This window comes from Bos indicus, chromosome 20 (genome assembly GCF_029378745.1).
Source record: "Bos indicus isolate NIAB-ARS_2022 breed Sahiwal x Tharparkar chromosome 20, NIAB-ARS_B.indTharparkar_mat_pri_1.0, whole genome shotgun sequence".
Taxonomy (NCBI): Eukaryota; Metazoa; Chordata; class Mammalia; order Artiodactyla; family Bovidae; genus Bos; species Bos indicus.
This window is the reverse complement of record NC_091779.1, coordinates 428,448-445,992: the sequence shown is the minus strand read 5'-3', so window position 1 is coordinate 445,992 and position 17,545 is coordinate 428,448. Positions and strand designations below refer to the sequence as shown.

The following is a 17,545-nucleotide window of genomic DNA, read 5'->3' as shown; positions in this document are numbered from 1 at the left end:
AAGTCGCTTCAGTCGTGTCCGACTCTGTGCGACCCCATAGACGGCAGCCCACCAGGCTCCCCCGTCCCTGGGATTCTCCAGGCAAGAACACTGGAGTGGGTTGCCATTTCCTTCTCCAATGCATGAAAGTGAAAAGTGAAAGTGAAGTCGCTCAGTTTTACTGTACATCAAAGTGATTCAGTTATATATACATATATATATATTCTTTTTCATATTCTTTTCCATTATGGTTATCACAAGATGTTGAATATAGTTTCCTATGCTACATAGTAGGGCCTTGTTCTTATCCAGTCCATTTATACTAGTCTGCATCTGCTAATGCCAACCTCATATTCCTTCTCTTCCCCACGCCCACCTGGGCACCCACGAATCTGTTCTCTGTGCCTGTGCGTCTGTTTCTGTGTCATAGACATGTTCTTCTGTGTACTATTTTAGATCCCATGTATAAGTGACATCACATGGCGTTTGTCTCTCTCTTGTGACTTCACTCAGTGTGGTAATCTCTAGGTTCATCCATGCTGCTGCAGGTGGCGTGGTTTCATTCCTTTGAATGACTAAGTAGTAATCCATTGGATATATGTGCCACATCTTCATTATCCATTCATCTGTCAGTGGACACTTAGGCTGTCTCCATGCCTTGGCTATTGTAAATAGTCCTGCTATGAACACAGAAGCACGTATCTTTTTTGAATTATAGTTTTGTCTGGGTATATGCCCAGGAGTGGGATTGCTGGTAATGCTATTTTTAGTTTTCTGAGGAAACTCCATACTGTTGTTCATAGTGGCTGCACCCGGAGAAGGCAATGGCACCCCACTCCAGTACTCTTGCCTGGAAAATCCCATGGACGGAGGAGCCTGGTGGGCTGCAGTCCATGGCGTCGCTAACAGTCGGACACAACTGATCGACTTCACTTTTACTTTTCACTTTCATGCTCTGGAGAAGGAAATGGCAACCCACTCCAGTGTTCTTGCCTGGAGAATCCCAGGGACAGAGGAGCCTGGTTGGAGGCCGTCCATGGGGTTGCACAGAGTCGGACACGACTGAAGCGACTTGGCAGCAGCAGCAGCACTGGCTGTACCAATTCACATTCCCACAACAGTGTAGGAGGGCTCCCTTTTCTCCACACCCTCTGTGCTCCTGCTGCTGCTGTTACTTCAGTCGTGTCCGAACCTCAGCGACCCCTTGGACTACAGCCTTCCAGGCTCCTCCGTCCATGGGATTTTCCAGGCAAGAGTACTGGAGTGGGGTGCCATCGCCTTCTCCACCACACCCTCTCTAGCATTCATTATTTATAGACTTTTTACTGATGGCCATTCTGACTCGTGTGAGGTGGTAACTCATTGTAGTTTTGATTTGCATTTCTCTAACAATTAGAGGTGATGGACATCTTTACATGCGTCTCTCGGCCATCTTTGTATCCTCTTTGGAGAAATGTCTATTTAGGTCTTCTGTCCATATTTCAATTGAGTTGTTTGGGTTTTTGCTATTGAAATATAGGAACTGTTTGTATATTTTGGAAATTAAGTCCTTGTCATTCACATCATTTGCAAATATCTTCTCCCCATTATTTTCTCCCAGTCCTTAGGTTGTCTTTTTGTTTTGTTTGTGGTTTCCTTTGCTGTGCAAAAGTTTATAAATTTGATTAGATCCCATTTGTTTATTTTTGTTCTTATTTCTATTGCCTTGGGAGACAGACCTGAGAAAACATTGGTACAATCTATATCAGGGAATGTTTTGCCTGTGATCTCTTTAGGAGTTTGGCAGTGTCTTGTCTTATATGTAAGCCTGTAAGCCATTCTGAGTTTATTTTTGTGTACGGGGTGAGGGTGTGTTCTAACTTCATTGGTTGACATGTACCCAGTACGTGGTGGTCATTTCTTAAAGGCTGGTTGTAGTGTGAAACTCGAAACCATATCAATGGGCTCTTTATACTTTTACTTTAAAATCCACTGATCTGTCTTGCATTTTGAATGTGACTTTCCCCCTGATTCATGTTCTTATAACACACTGGTCATTTGGAAAATATTGCTTTGCTCAGTTTTGCAGATTTTTCTCAATGTTGACACATGGCATTATACAATATAAAAAAAAAATGTGATAGCCATTAGTGGTCGTCCCTGACCTCATCAGGAAAGTCTTGAATTAAGGGGACCCTCTTAAGTCCTGGGTGGCAGTTACAAGCTTTCTAAATATTTAATTTTCATGTGGAAGCTCAGATTTTCTCATCTTCCACAAAGTCTTGTCAGTTGTTCTACCTGAAGTGCCAGGCTCACTCTCTTCATTGTCAAGAAACTGTCTACTAAATACCCAACTCTGAATCATCTGTTTGCTAGTCATTCGTGTAAGTTAAAATGGTGTTTTATGAAAGAATAAAAAAGCAGTCCTGCTTGTAACTCAGTTTCCCAGGTGCTTTTCCTCAAGACCACTAATGTCCTTCCTGTAGCCCAGAAAACTACTGTCCTTCCTGTAGCCCAGAAGGGCCTCAGGCACACCTCCCATGTGGCCACAGAGAGCACTAAGACGTTGTGTGCTCGAGTCGAGGTTTAATTCAATTAATAACTTTTTACTGCTTCCAAAAGGGCATTCTTAAGTGAAACTGGCCTTGTTTTTTGACCTTCAAATGGCATGGAGGTGTAGAATCAGTTCAGTTCAGTCGCTCAGTCGTGTCCGACTCTTTGTGACCCCATGAATCGCAGCACGCCAGGCCTCCCTGTCCATCACCACCTCCGGAGGTGTAGATTAGTGACTACTAATATCATTGGTGCCGCTGCCTTAGTTCACCCTGAGGTGCCAACACTTTTACTCACACAACATAAAAGGAAAACAATGTTTTAATCTTATCGCAGAAGTTGTTTTAGCCTCATAGACCCCTGAAGCAGGATCCACATAGGCGTCTAGGGACTACACTTTGAGAACCACTCAGCTTGTTACATACTATCAGGCAAAGAATGCAGACAGCCACCCATTAGAAGTCAGCATGGAGTTCCTGATTTAAAAGCACTCCTGAGAAGTCTTATTAAAAGTAGAGCAGGGAAATTTCCCGGCAGGCCAGTGGTTAGGACTTGGTGCTTTCACTGCCAGAGCCCAGGTTCAGTCCCTGATTTGAGAACTAAAATCCCACAAGCCACGCGGTGCTGCCGAAAACAAACAAGCAGAGCAGAAACAAGCGTGGGGCATCTGAGCTGCCAAGGTCACTGACTCAAATACTCTCTGCAAAGGTGGAGACTCATTGGCTTCAGAAATTTTTGTTACTCCATCCATGAACTTTTTAGACTCAGACTTACCAGTCTGAGAAAACTTATACCTAAAATCGGCTTGCTTCCACTTACAGGAATGTTACTAACATCAGGCCTTCTTGGTTCTGGAAACAAACTTTGCAAGCCTACATCTTCCTAAGGGCTAGAGAGGAGGATGGGAATCTAGTGCTGGTAGAGGGAGTTCGTGCATGGTCCACTCCTGGTCAGTATCAAGGAAGTGTTGTTAATAATTTTGGTAGGAGGACCTGATTTTTTTCTTGGTGTCCTACCGCTGACATCCCACAGAGAGAGGAAGGGAGGGATGATCTACCTCCCCCATCTCAACTGTGGAAAGAAAGGATTTCTATAGGGAGATGGGATCTGAGGGATCATGGGAAGCAGGACAGCAGTGCAGAAGCACACGCACGCACACACACGCACACGCACACACACACTGACAGGAGACTTAAAAGGGCCGGAGCTCGACCAGGAGGGCACAGGGCTAAGACACAGCTCTTAGGGAGTGAATGCAGCAGGAGGCGATGACAAGAATGCATTGATTGAAGGAACTAGCCCAGCACTGGTCAACTCCGAGGGGTTAGAGGATGGGGGTCTGGGGTACAGCAGGTAGCTCAGGTGAAACTTTCTCCTCATCTCCAACCTAATTAGGTAATGGATATGCATGCAAAACCAGGAGAAAAGGGACTTCCATGGCATGGCAGTCCAGTGGCTAAGAATCCACCTTCCAATGCAGGGGGCGCAGTTTCAATCCCCGGTCAGGGAACTAAGATCCCAAGTGCTGCATGGTATGGCCAAAACAAAAAAAAAAAAAGAAGGAGGAGGAGGAGCCAAGTGGTGATCACAGATGAGTAGCGTGGACAGATGTGCTTTGGACCAGGGAGGAATCCAGGAAGTTTTGCCCACTGAAACCATTAGGAAAGCAAGGAAAAATGCCCTGACTGTGTAAAATCCACCAGGGCTATCATTTATAGAGCTTTACTTGTGCCAGATCTTTTCAGATGTGATCTCGTTTAATCCTCCCCATAGTCCGACAAGGCAGCATGTAGGACTTATTTCCATTTTGCGGATGAGGTAACTGAGACACAGCAGGGCTGAATAATTTCTTGCTTTTTCTGTTTTTCTAATTTGGCTGTGCTGAATCTTAGTTGCAGGACGCAGGAATTTCATTATCACATGAGGACTCTTAGTGGCAGCACGTGGGATCTAGTTCCCCAACCAGGGATGGAACCCAGGCCCCCTGCATTAGGAGCACAGCATCTTGGCCATTGGACCACTAGGGAAGTCCTTGAATAATTTTGTAAAATGATGCTGCCAAGAAGCAGCAGAACACAAACACAGGTCCAGGTCTGTCCGATCCACAGACCCATCCTTGAGCCACTATACTCCGGTATAGCAGAAGCACAGGTCCCTGTGTGCCCAGCCCAGTGGCCCAGCTTATTGGGCATTTGCAGAAGATAGCCACAGTCTCCTGGGGACCCGCCACCTGCATTCAAGCAGGGAGAGGGCAGGCACAGCATTCCCGCTGTGAGGCAGTAGGGACCTGTCAGTGATTCCAGCTGGGTCCATCCTGACAGCTGGACCTGCGCTAGCAACGCCAGCTGCTGCCCAAGAAGAGGCTGCTGCTTTCTGTGACCCCCTGTCCTGGGCAGGTTCCTCTGAGCACTTTCTAAAGCAGCTGCTCAACTCTGACTGTGTCCTTGCCTTTATTTGGCCCAGCAAGAGGGGCAGAAATTGCCTACAGCCAGCTGGAGGGAGCTGACCGCATCTTTGGAGAGCAGACTGGCTGTGGGCACAGCGGCACGCAGGAGTCCTGGCACAGACCCTGGCCCAGAGGAGACCTCAGCAGATGACTGCAGGAGAAGACGCTTCTCAGCCGGCAGGCAGGCACAGCCATCTGAGAGGGGGACTGAGGGAGGCCTGAGCAAGCCCCCTTTGCTCAGTCACGTGGTCGTGGAGTTTCTTATGCCAGATCCCACTGCGGAAGCTGGGAACACAGCAGCTTCCACGATGGATAAGACCCCTGCTGTCAGAAACTTAGCAGCAGGCAGAGAAACAGTGCAGAAGCTCCCCAGTGAATCAGGCTTTCAGGTATGGGGGTAGCATTTCCCAGGAAAGCAAAGGACAGGAAGGAGTGGGAAGAAAGTGTTCCATGAAGACCCCCAAGGAGGAAAGATCTTAAAGGCAAGAAACTGAGAAGACCAAGAGATGCCGCAGACAGAGTGGTTCAGGGGTTGGTGCATCCTGGAAACTTGAGCAGGGCCGTGTGCATGCTTGTAGACTGTGTGGAGGGCTGCCTCTTTATCCCAGGAGAAACGCGAGAGCCAAGGAGCAATTTTTAAACAGGAAAGTGACATGATATGATTCTCATTTTAGAAATATTACTCTGGAAGCAGACTCTGGAGAATAGGCAGCCAGGGGATCATTATCTATCTTTCAGTAATCAAATGTATTGTCGGACGGGGAGACAGACGTGTGTATGTATGTGTGTATGAATGTATCTGCATGTGGAAACAGGTGAAATGCAAGCTCGGAGAGGTGAGGTATATACATATGTAATCAGATGGTAGAGAATCTGCTTGCAATGCGGGAGACCTGGGTTCAATCCCTGGGTCAGGAGGATTCCCTGGAGGAGGAAATGGCTACCCACTCAGCCATTCTTCATTCTAGCCTGAAGAATTCCATGGACAAAGGAACCTGGCAGGTTACAGTCTATGGGGTTGCAAAGAGTTGGACACAACTGAGCAACTAACACTTCTATCTTCTTCTCTATATGTTCAAAATGTACTGAACAATTCAAAGGTATTGGAGCCAGGCACTGCTCCAAGGCTTTCCACAAAAACTCTCATCTAATCATCATAGTCATTTCAAGGTGAAATAGTTATCAACCCCATTTTACAGATGAGGCGACACAAACTCAGAGAGGGTAAGTAAATTGTCCAAAGTCACACAGCTATTAGCTAGTGGAGCCAAGATATGAGCCTCAGCTTCCTGACTCCTGAGTTGCCTGTGCTCACTCAGAGGGCCCCTATGGACTCCTGGTCTAGAGTTGGGGTTCCTGGAAGGTGGCCGCCTTCCTCATCCTCCACCGTGATACGGTAGGTCCGAGAGTTCTCCGAGGAGCCCTTATCAGCACCACAAAGCTCAGAGTAGAGATGGGGAACCATCCATTTGACAGAGCTCCGTGCGGATTTTCATGCGCGGCAGATGTGTGCTTTCGCTAGTGCTGGGGCTGAAACAGAGCATTTAAATGCAGATCAATGCAGAGGTTGACCCGCTGGAAATGCTCTGGTAGTTCTAAGGCTGGCAGGGCAAGAGTGCAGTCTTCTAAAGGGTCCCTCTGGGGCCCAGGCTGCAGGCTACAGGCAACTTTGGAGTTCAGAGTGTTCATGAAGGGCTTGCTACAAAGAGTACTTTCCCACACAACCGCATCTGCATTTCTTAAGGGAAACCTTTTGATTCTGCATCTTCTGAGCCTCAGTGCCAGATCACCAGGGATATTCTGTACTTAAAACAGCTCCCTCACAGCTCCCACTCAGCTCCACAGTGCCAACTGCAGTGACGCCTTGGGAGTTCTGGGGCCTTCATCACATAGACAAGGTTTCCTGAGCATCTACTGTTGTCTGCCAGCATGCGGGACACTGCAGTGAGCGAAAGAGACAGCGTTCTGCCCCCATCTTCACAGTCAACCAAAGGACAATGCCAGTCAGCGTGGGGGTGCTGGGTGGTGTCAGGGAAGCAGTGCTTGAGCCGCGGTCTTAGCGGCAGTGTGAATTCACCAGACGGGGGGAGAAGAGGGGCCAGCAGGTGCAAAGACCTGACTGGCCCACCAGACAGAGCAGGGGGTGTTCCAGGAGGGGTGAGGTCAGCAGAGGTCAAACCAGAGGTCAAAGGAGAGTTTGCTGTAAGGTGAACCAGAGAGGCAGGCAGGGGCTACAGGGGTGAATTTCATGTGTTAATTTGGCCAGGCTGTGGTGCCTAGTTGTTTGAGCAAACATGAGCTAGATGGTGCTATGAAGACAGTTTGTAGATACAATCAACATCTACAATCAGTGTACTTTGTAAGTAAAGGAGGTTATTTTTCTTTTTTTTTAAATTTTTTTATTATTAGTAGTATTTTTTTTACTTTACAATATTGTATTGGTTTTTCCATACATCAACATGCATCCACCACGGGTGTACACGTGTTCCCCATCCTGAACCCCCCTCCCACCTCCCTCCCCGTACCATCCCTCTGGGTCATCCCAGTGCACCAGCCCCAAGCTTCCTGTATCCTGCATCGAACCTGGACTGGCGATTTGTTTCTTATATGATATTACACATGTTTTAATGCCATTCTTATTTTTCTAATGTGGAGGTGGGCCTCACAAAATCAGCTGAAGGCCTTAAGAAAGGAAACTGAGGTTTTCTGGAAAGGAGGGAATTCTGCCTCAAGATTATAGCATAAAAATCCTGCTTTAACTCTGCTTGCCTGACCTCCCTTAAAATAACTTCTCTCATCCCCCTCTCCCTCCACGTATGTGTATGTGTGCATATAATATGGTCATATTCCCTATTGGTCACTTTCTCTGGAGAATCCTGACTGACACAGGACAGACCATAGAAGGCTTTGCAGGATTTGGGCTAAGTTGGGTAGCTCTTCTCCAACAAGCTATGGGAGACAGAGGACATTTTGCAGGGAGAGAGGCTGAAACAATCAACACAGTCCTGCCCAGAGCCAGGCTGGAACCCAGGGGCCAGGCGTGGTGGGCTCCAGGGCCCAGCATCATCTGTCATGTTGCCCATCCTGCAGGGTCCTGAACCTCTCTCTGACAGGTGAGGGTACTGTCGGCACCCCCAGATCCCAGCAGTCGTTCATGTGTTTCTTCAGCTGTTTGGCAGATGCGCGTGTTTATGGAGCGTGGCCTGCCCTACCCACCGAAATGGGCTGGGCTCAGGGCATTCCTTGACTATGGTCCTATCGACAGCCTTTCTCTACATTCATTCATTCAACAAATATTGGAGGCTGTACCATGAGCTGAACACTACACTATGGGATATAGCAGGAAACAAAATTGGCAAAACCCCACTTCATGCAGCGTACGGACGCCACCAGGGCTGCTGACCGAGCCGACCAGTGTTATCAGGCCGAACATAGCCTGTTGGGCTGAGGTGGCCAAAACTGAAAATAAGAGGACAGAGTGGAGAGGTCAAGTACGTAGTGCAACTTCTCAGGCTCCAGAGTCCAGCAGATCCTGGTTTCTGCACCTCCTGCTCACCTCTCTGAGCCTTCGTGTTCTCACCAACAAAATGGACAAAAGTACCCAGCAAGACACACATTCACACCCCCAGCTTCAGAGGACAAATGAGATAATAGACCAGAGTCTCTATCCCAAAGCACTGTGGTGCACATCTCAGCAAATGCGGGTGAGGTTTGTTTCGGTTTTGTTAGTCTTGTCACTGTGTTACCTGTGACAAGATAACACAGGTTAAGTAATTTTCCCGGAGCCACACAGCAAACCCAAGCCATAGGCCCACCCTCCAATGTGCCAGCCCCAGGGCCTACTGTAAAGACCCCAGCAAGGAGGCTTGGAGTATTTGGGTATCTTAGTCTGGGTTTCATCTTAGATGCCTCGAGTTTGCTAAGTAATTATAGCAAAACAACTGAAGAGAGTGAGAGAATGAGCTGAAGAAGAGGGTGGGAGATCACTGCCAGGCGAGGCCAGACTCCCCCCAGCCTCGCCCTCCCTGAGGGCTCATTAGTCTCCCTCCAGCAGAGACGGCCTCTGGCCCAGCGCCTGCAGAACCCTTGCTCGCTTACCCAGCTCCTGCCTCCCAGCTTCCCTCTGTGCCACACTATCCACAAAACACTTCCTGCAGGGGAGCAGGGGTGGCCCAGTGCAGCCTGTCTCCCCTCCTTCAGCATGAGCAGACCCCGGGATCCCACCACCCCACAGCCGCCCTGCCCCGCAGAGAAAGCTGGAAGCCTCATCTCACCTGCCTGCCTCTCCGCTGCCATCACCTGATGAGGGGCAGGGTCAGTGTCCACAGACTGTAAATGCCTTGCAGGTGATGCTGGGGAAGAGGCATTCAGGAAGTTTCCCCAAATACCAGCCCCTGCACCTGTCTGCAATCATGGGCTCTCCTTGCACTTTGGATTTTAACTGTCTTCAGTCAGTCAGTTCAGTCGCTCAGTCGTGTCCGACTCTGCAACCTCATGGACTGCAGCATGCCAGGCCTCCCTGTCCATCACCAGCTCCCAGAGTCCACCCAAACCCATGTCCATCGAGTCGGTGATGCCATCCAACCATCTCATCCTCTGTCGTCCCCTTCTCCTCCTGCCCTCAATCTTTCCCAGCATCAGGGTCCTTTCAGATGAGTCAGCTCTTTGCATCAGGTGGCCAAAGTATTGGAGTTTCAGCTTCAGCATCAGTCCTTCCAAAGACTATTCAGGACTGATTTCCTTTCAGATTGACTGGACTCTCACGCGTCTCTCTTTAGCCACCTCGGGGCTCCTGTCTGAGGTGGAGGGTGGTTTTACGTTTTGTTTCTTGGCCGCGCTGAGTCTTCGTTGCAGCACACAGTATCTTCACTGTGGCATGTGGGATCTAGATCCCTGACCAGGGATCGAACCTGAGCCCTCTGCTTGATCTGAGTCTGGAGTTTCTTTTTATATAAACTTTTTATTTTGCTTTAGGGTAGAGCCGATTAACTGTGATAGCTTCAGGTGAACAGCAAAGGGACTCAGTCACACATGTCCATGTATCCATTCTTCCCCAAAGGGAATGTGGAGTACTAACCACTGAACCATCGGGGAAGTCCCAGGCTTGGATTTTTTTTTTTTTTTTTAATTGAGTGATAATTAACATACTGTATTAGTTTCAGGTGTATACCACAGTGATTCAGTATTTTTATACATTATGAAATGATCACCCCAGTAAGGCCACTTACCGTCCATCCTCATATACAATATTATTGACTATGTTCTTTATGCTGTGCATCTCCTTCCCGTGACTTTTTATTTATAGTCAGAAATGCGTGTCCCCTAAGCCCCTTCGCTTACTTCATCTAGCGTCCCTCCCCTCTGGCAGCCACCAGTTCTCTGCATTTCTAAGTCTGTTTCTGTTTTGTTTGTTTGGGTTTTTAGATCCCACATTTAAGTGAAATCATAGTTTTTGGCCTTCTCTGTCTGACTTCTTTTAATCACATAATATCTATTGGGTCCATCCATGCTGCTCAGATGGCAGAATTTCACCCTTTTATGGTTGAGTAGTAGCCCTTGCGGAGAAGGCGATGGCACCCCACTCCAGTACTCTTGCCTGGAAAATCCCATAGATGGAGGAGCTGGTGGGCTGCAGTCCATGGGGTCACGAAGAGTCGGACACGACTGAGTGACTTCACTTTCACGCATTGGAGAAGGAAATGGCAACCCACTCCAGTGTTCTTGCCTGGAGAATCCCAGGGACGGCAGAGCCTGGTGGGCTGCCGTCTATGGGGTCGCACAGAGTCGGACATGACTGAAGCGACTTAGCAGCAGCAGCAGCAGCAGTATCCCTTGTGTATGCATACCCCCTCTTCTTCATCCATAACCAGTCAGTGGACACCTAATTTGCTTCCGTGTCTTCGCTGTGGTAAAGAAGGTAGCTGTGCCCATCGATACCCGTATCTTTTCAAATCAGTGTTTCTCTTTTCTTTCAATAACTACTCAGAAGTGCAGTTGCTGAACGTATGGTAATTCTATTTTTAATTTGGCTCAATGGTAAAGTACCTGCCTGATAATGCAGGAGATTTAGGTTTGATCCCTGGGTCGGGAAGATCCATTTGAGAAGGAAACAGCAACTCACTCCAGTGTTCTTGAGTGGAAAAATCCCATGAACAGAGAAAGCTGGCATGCTACAGTCCATGGGATGGCAAAGAGCTGGATACAACTGAGCAACTGGGCACACACGAGTGACCCCTGTTCTCCACATCCTTTCTGACCCTTGTTGTTTCTTGACTTTTTTTTTTTTTTACAATTTTTAATTGATTAATTTTTGACTGCTCCAGGTCTTTGTTGCTGTGTATAGGTTTTCTCTGGTTGCGGCACACAGGGGCTGTTCTCTGGCTGCGGTGCACAGACTTACTGCCGTGGCTGCTCTTGTTGCAGAGCACAGGCGAACAGCTCTCAGTCATTGCAGTGCTTCAACTCAGCAGCTGTGGCACACGGGCTTCGTTGCCCTGTGGTATGTGGAATCTTCCAGCACCAGAGACTGAACCCATGTCCCCTGCATTGGCAGAAGGATTCTTAACCACTAGGCCACCAGGGAAGTCCCTGGCCTGTTTCGTAGTGGCCGTTCTGACAGGTGGATGAACTGACTGCCTTGTGATCTGCCCCACCGCAGACTGTCCTCCCCCACCTTCTTCCCTTCAGCTTCAGGGCCCTCCCCAGGCTTTACGCTCCCGTGGGCACCACATCCTTGGCTGCGTCTTTCTGCAGTAAGCCGGCGGCATTCTCTTGTTCCTTTCCTTTAGAGCACACATTGCAGCTTGTAATATTCATTACTTTGTGTGTGTGTGTGTCTTTCTGTCTCTCCTTCAACCCCTTCACCTCTTCCATGACCCCATACACATGTTAAATTTTTAAATGCCAGAAAATAGGCACCACCTCAGCCTTATTCCCCAGTATACACAGTACCTGGTACATTTCAGTTTCGCAGTAAATATTTCTGCCTGAATAAATAACGACATCAGTGAATATGTTTGTCTTAGCTCCTCTGCCTGAGGGCAGAATCTAAATGTGTGTGTGCATGTGCACACGTGTGTGTGTGTGGGGGGGCGTGTGTGTGTGGGGGGCTGAATTTTAAGCAGATGGGCAAGCTTCCAGAGGCAGAAATGGGGTCTGGTTCATGTTTGTATCTCCCCAGCATCTAGTGGAGTTCTCAGCACAGAATAGATACACAGCAGAAACTGAGGATCAAAGGGACATTAACCCAACATGCCGTGGCGACCAGAGACCATGTGGGGCCCTCCCTAGTGTTCTGTGCCGTGAGGATCCCTTGGGGCCAGTCAGGGGGATAAAGTCACTTGGCCTTAAATTATGGTACTACCCATTTCAACTTGTCCTAAAAGCTAAGCCTCATTTGGTCATTGACAAACCTGCGTGTGCATGCTGCTTGCTCAGTTGTCTCCAGCTATTTGTGACCCCGTGGACCATAGCCCACCAGGCTCTTCTGTCCATGGGGTTCTCCAGGCAAGAATACTGGAGTGGGTTGCCATGTCCTCCCTGCAGGGGATCTTCCTGACCCAGGGATTGATCCTGTGTCCCCTGCATCTCCAGCATTGCAGGTGGATTCTTTACCCACTGAGCTACCTGGGAAGCATTGACAAACTCACCTGTACCTGTTTTACCCTATTTTGTCCCATTCATTCATTTTGTGATGGGTCTACTGGAAGCCTGGCAGCGTGCTAGCACCTCATTACTCAACATGTGGTCTGTAGACCAGGAGTTCCGCCATCTCCCAGGAGCCTATCAGAAACGCAGACTCTCCAGCCTGAGGGCAGACTTACCCAATCAGAATCTGCCTTTTAGGAAGATGCCAGGTGATTTACGTGTACACTGCAGGTTGAGAAGTCCTGGTCTAGAAAAAGATAGACACAATGTTTACCTTCATGGAGCCCAAGGCAGGCAGAGCATCAGTGAACAGCAACAGCTGGAGGAATTAATGAGAGAAGAAAAAACTCTGAGAGCTTTATATCAAGGGAAACTCACCCAGGAGATCGGTTCAGTCAGTTCAGTTCAGTCGCTCAGTCGTGTCAGACTCTCTGCAACCCCATGAATCACAGCACGCCAGGCCTCCCTGTCCATCACCAACTCCCAGACTCACGTCCATCGAGTCAGTGATGCCATCCAGCCATCTCATCCTCTGTCGTCCCCTTCTCCTCCTGCCCCCAATCCCTCCCAGCATCAGAGTCTTTTCCAATGAGTCAACTCCTTACATGAGGTGGCCAAAGTACTAGAGTTTCAGCTTTAGCATCAGTCCTTCCTAAGAACACCCAGGACTGATCTCCTGCAGAATGGACTGGTTGGATCTCCTTGCAGTCCAAGGGACTCTCAAGAGTCTTCTCCAATGCCACAGTTCAAAAGCATCAAATCTTCGGTGCTCTGCTTTCTTTATAGTCCAACTCTCACATCCATACATGACTACTGGAAAAACCATAGCCTTGACTAGACGAACCTTTGTTGGCAAAGTAATGTCTCTGCTTTTGAAAGTGCTATCTAGATTGGTCATAACTTCCCTTCCAAGGAGTAAGCGTCTTTTAATTTCATGGCTACAGTCACCATCTGCAATGATTTTGGAGCCCCCAAAAATAAAGTCTGAGCCTGTTTCCACTGTTTCCCCATCTATTTGCTATGAAGTGATGGGACCAGATGCCATGATCTTAGTTTTCTGAATGTTGAGCTTTAAGCCAACTTTTTCACCCTCTTATTTCACTTTCATCAAGAGGCTCTTTAGTTCCTCTTCACTTTCTGCCATAAGGGTGGTGTCATCTGCATATCTGAGGTTATTGATATTTCTCCCAGCAATCTTGATTCCAGCTTGTGCTTCTTCCAGCCCAGCGTTTCTCATGATGTACTCTGCATAGAAGTTAAATAAGCAGGGTGACAATATTGCAGCCTTGATGTACTCCTTTTCCTATTTGGAACCAGTCTGTTGTTCCATGTCCAGTTCTAACTGTTGCTTCCTGACCTACATACAAATATCTCAAGAGGCAGGTCAGGTGGTCTGGTATTCCCATCTCTTGAAGAATTGTCCACAGTTTATTGTGATCCACACAGTCAAAGGCTTTGGCTAGTCAATAAAGCAGAAATAGATTTTTTTCTGGAACTCTCTTGCTTTTTCCATGATCCAGCAGATGTTGGCAATTTGATCTCTGGTTCCTCTGCCTTTTCTAAAACCAGCTTGATCATCTGGAATTTCACAGTTCACGTATTGCTGAAGCCTGGCTTGGAGAATTTTGAGCATTACTTTACTAGCATGTGAGATGAGTGCAATTGTGTGGTAGTTTGAACATTATTTGGCATTGCCTTTCTTTGGGATTAGAATGAAAACTGACCTTTTCCAGTCCTGTGGCATCTGCTGAGTTTTCCAAATTTGCTGGTATATTGAGTGCAGCACTTTAACAGCATCATCTTTTAGGATTTGAAATAGCTCAACTGGAATTCCATCACCTCCACTAGCTTTGTTCATAGTGATGCTTTCTAAGGCCCAGTTGACTTCACATTCCAGGATGTCTGGCTCTAGGTCAGTGATCACACCATCATGATTATCTGGGTCATGAAGATCTTTTTTGTACAGTTCTTCTGTGTATTCTTGCCACCTCTTCTTAATATCTTCTGCTTCTGTTGGGTCCATACCATTTCTGTCCTTTATCGAGCCCATGTTTGCATGAAATGTTCCCTTGGTATCTCTAATTTTCTTGAAGAGATCTCTAGTCTTTCCCATTCTGTTGTTTTCCTCTATTTCTTTGCATTGATCGCTGAGGAAGGCTTTCTTATCTCTTCTTGCTATTCTTTGGAACTCTGCATTCAGATGCTTATATCTTTCCTTTTCTCCTTTGCTTTTCACTTCTCTTCTTTTCACAGCTATTTGTAAGGCCTCCCCACAGCTATTTGTAAAGCCATTTTGCTTTTTTGCATTTCTTTTCCATGGGGATGATCTTGATCCCTGTCTCCTGTACAGTGTCACAAAACTCAGTCCATAGTTCATCAGGCACTCTATCTATCAGATCTAGGCCCTTAAATCAATTTCTCACTTCCACTGTATAATCATAAGGGATTTGATTTAGGTCATACCTGAATTGTCTAGTGATTTTCCCTACTTTCTTCAATTTAAATCTGAATTTGGCAATAAGGAGTTCATGATCTGAGCCACAGTCAGCTCCCGGTCTTGTTTTTGTTGACTGTATAGAGCTTCTCCATATTTGGCTGCAAAGAGATCAGAGCAGGCATTAAAAACCACCTGAAAAGTTTTGCTATTTTGTCCTTAAAGCAGCAGGAATCTCAAGGAAAAGGGTTTACAGCAAGGGTGGGAATGAATGAATTGGCCCACGTCCCCTCTCAAGGGTAGTGTGAGGGTACGTGGGCCCTTTGTGATTCATCCTCAAACAAGACTGCCTTCTCTGTCTTCAGCCACACTCTTGTGTCTGATGAGCAGGGTGTGACAGGACCCCAAAGTCCAGGCAGGTCTAGGTTCAGCCTCTGTCTGTCCAAGAGGAGTCTCCTGTTGATGCACCCTCATTCTGAACCCTGGCCCTTCCTGTGTGGTCATCCTGCTGCGGACCATGCCCAGGGTTTCAGGTAAATGCCTGTTCCCTCAGTTTTGAGATGCACATCAGAGATGCTCAACATGGAATTAGGGTTCTGAAAGTGAATCCTGACTCAGCTCTCCACACCCTCCAGTAGCTAAGTAGAGGCCAGAGGGAACTGTGGTAAAGACTGGAGTCGGAGAGGCCTGGGTTCAAGTCCTGGCTCAGCCATTGCTCACGTTGTGACCTCTCTGAACCTCTGTCAGAATCTGTAAATCCCTGCCACGTAAGGGTATTGTGAGGGCCAGGTACAATGTGCGTGCTTTATTCAACAAATGATTTCTTGAACACCTACTGTGTGCCGCTCTGTATACTGTCTGGGGCCTCCAGTCCAGTCCAGTTCAGTTGCTCACTCACGTCCAACTCTTTGCAACCCCATGAACCGCAGCACACCAGGCCCCCCTGTCCATCACCAACTCCCGGAGTCCACTCAAACTCATGTCCATTGAGTCGGTGATGCCATCCAACCATCTCATCCTCTGTCATCCCCTTCTTCCTGCTCTCAATCTTTCCCAGCATCAGGGTCTTTTCCAATGAGTCAACTCTTCGCATCAGGTGGCCAAAGTACTGGAGTTTCAGCTTCAGCATCATTCCTTCCAATGAATATTCAGGACTGATCTCCTTCAGAATGGACTGGTTGGATCTCCTTGCAGTCCAAGGGACTCTCAAGAGTCTTCTCCAACACCACAGTTCAAAAGCATCAATTCTTTGGTGCTCAGCTGTCTTCACAGTCCAACTCTCACATCCACACATGACAACTGGAAAAACCATAGCTTTATCTAGACAGACCTTTGTTGACAAAGTAATGTCTCTGCTTTTTAATATGCTGTCTAGGTTGGTCATAACTTTCCTTCCAAGGAGTAAGCGTCTTTTAATTTCATGGCTGCAGTCACCATCTGCAGTGATTCTGGAGCCAAGAAAATAGTCTGTCACTCTTTCCACTGTTTCCCGATCTATTTGCCATGAAGTGATGGGACCAGATGCCATGATCTCAGTTTTCTGAATGTTGAGCTTTAAGCCAACTTTTTCACTCTCCTCTTTCACTTTCATCAAGAGGCTCTTTAGTTATTCTTCTCTTTCTGCCATAGGGGTGGTGTCATCTGCATATCTGAGATTACTGATATTGCTCCTGGAAATCTTGATTCCAGCTTGTGCTCCTTCCAGCCCAGCATTTCTCATGATGTACTCTGCATATAAGTTAAATAAGCAGGATGACAATATACAGCCTTGATGTACTCCTTTTCCTATTTGGAACCAGTCTGTTGTTCCATGTCCAGTTCTAACTGTTGCTTACTGACCTGCATACAGATTTCTCAAGAGGCAGGTCAGGTGGTCTGGTATTCCCATCTCTTTAAGAGTTTTCCAGAGTTTGTTGTGGTCCACACAATCAAATGCTTTGGCATAGTCAATAAAGCAGAAGTAGATGTTTTTCTGGAACTCTGTTGCTTTTTCCATGATCCAGTGGATGTTGGCAATTTGATCTCTGGTTCCTCTGCCTTTTCTAAAACCAGCTTGATCATCTGGAATTTCACAGTTCACGTATTGCTGAAGCCTGGCTTGGAGAATTTTGAGCATTACTTTGCTAGCGTGTGAGATCCTTGCAATTGTGTGGTAGTTTGAACATTATTTGGCATTGCCTTTCTTTGGGATTGGAATGAAAACTGACCTTTTCCAGTCCTGTGGCATCTGCTGAATTTTCCAAATTTGCTGGTGTATTGAGTGCAGCGCTTTCACAGCATCATCTTTCAGGATTTGAAGTAGCTCAACTGGAATTCCATCACGTCCACTAGCTTTGTTCATAGTGATGCTTCCTAAGGCCCACTTGACTTCGCATTCCAAAATGTCTGGCTCTAGGTTGGTGATCACCATTGTGATTATCTGGGTCATGAAGATCTTTTTTGTACAGTTCTTCTGTGTATTCTTGCCACCTCTTCTTAATATCTTCTGCTTCTGTTAGATCCATACC

The 17,545-nt window shown here is 47.3% G+C and overlaps 1 protein-coding gene across 4 annotated transcripts in view; it reads left to right on the top strand.

Moving 5' to 3' along the window:
* Positions 1 to 17,545, top strand: part of SLIT3 (slit guidance ligand 3) — a 723,070-nt gene that overhangs the window by 637,584 nt on the left and 67,941 nt on the right. The window lies entirely within an intron of this gene.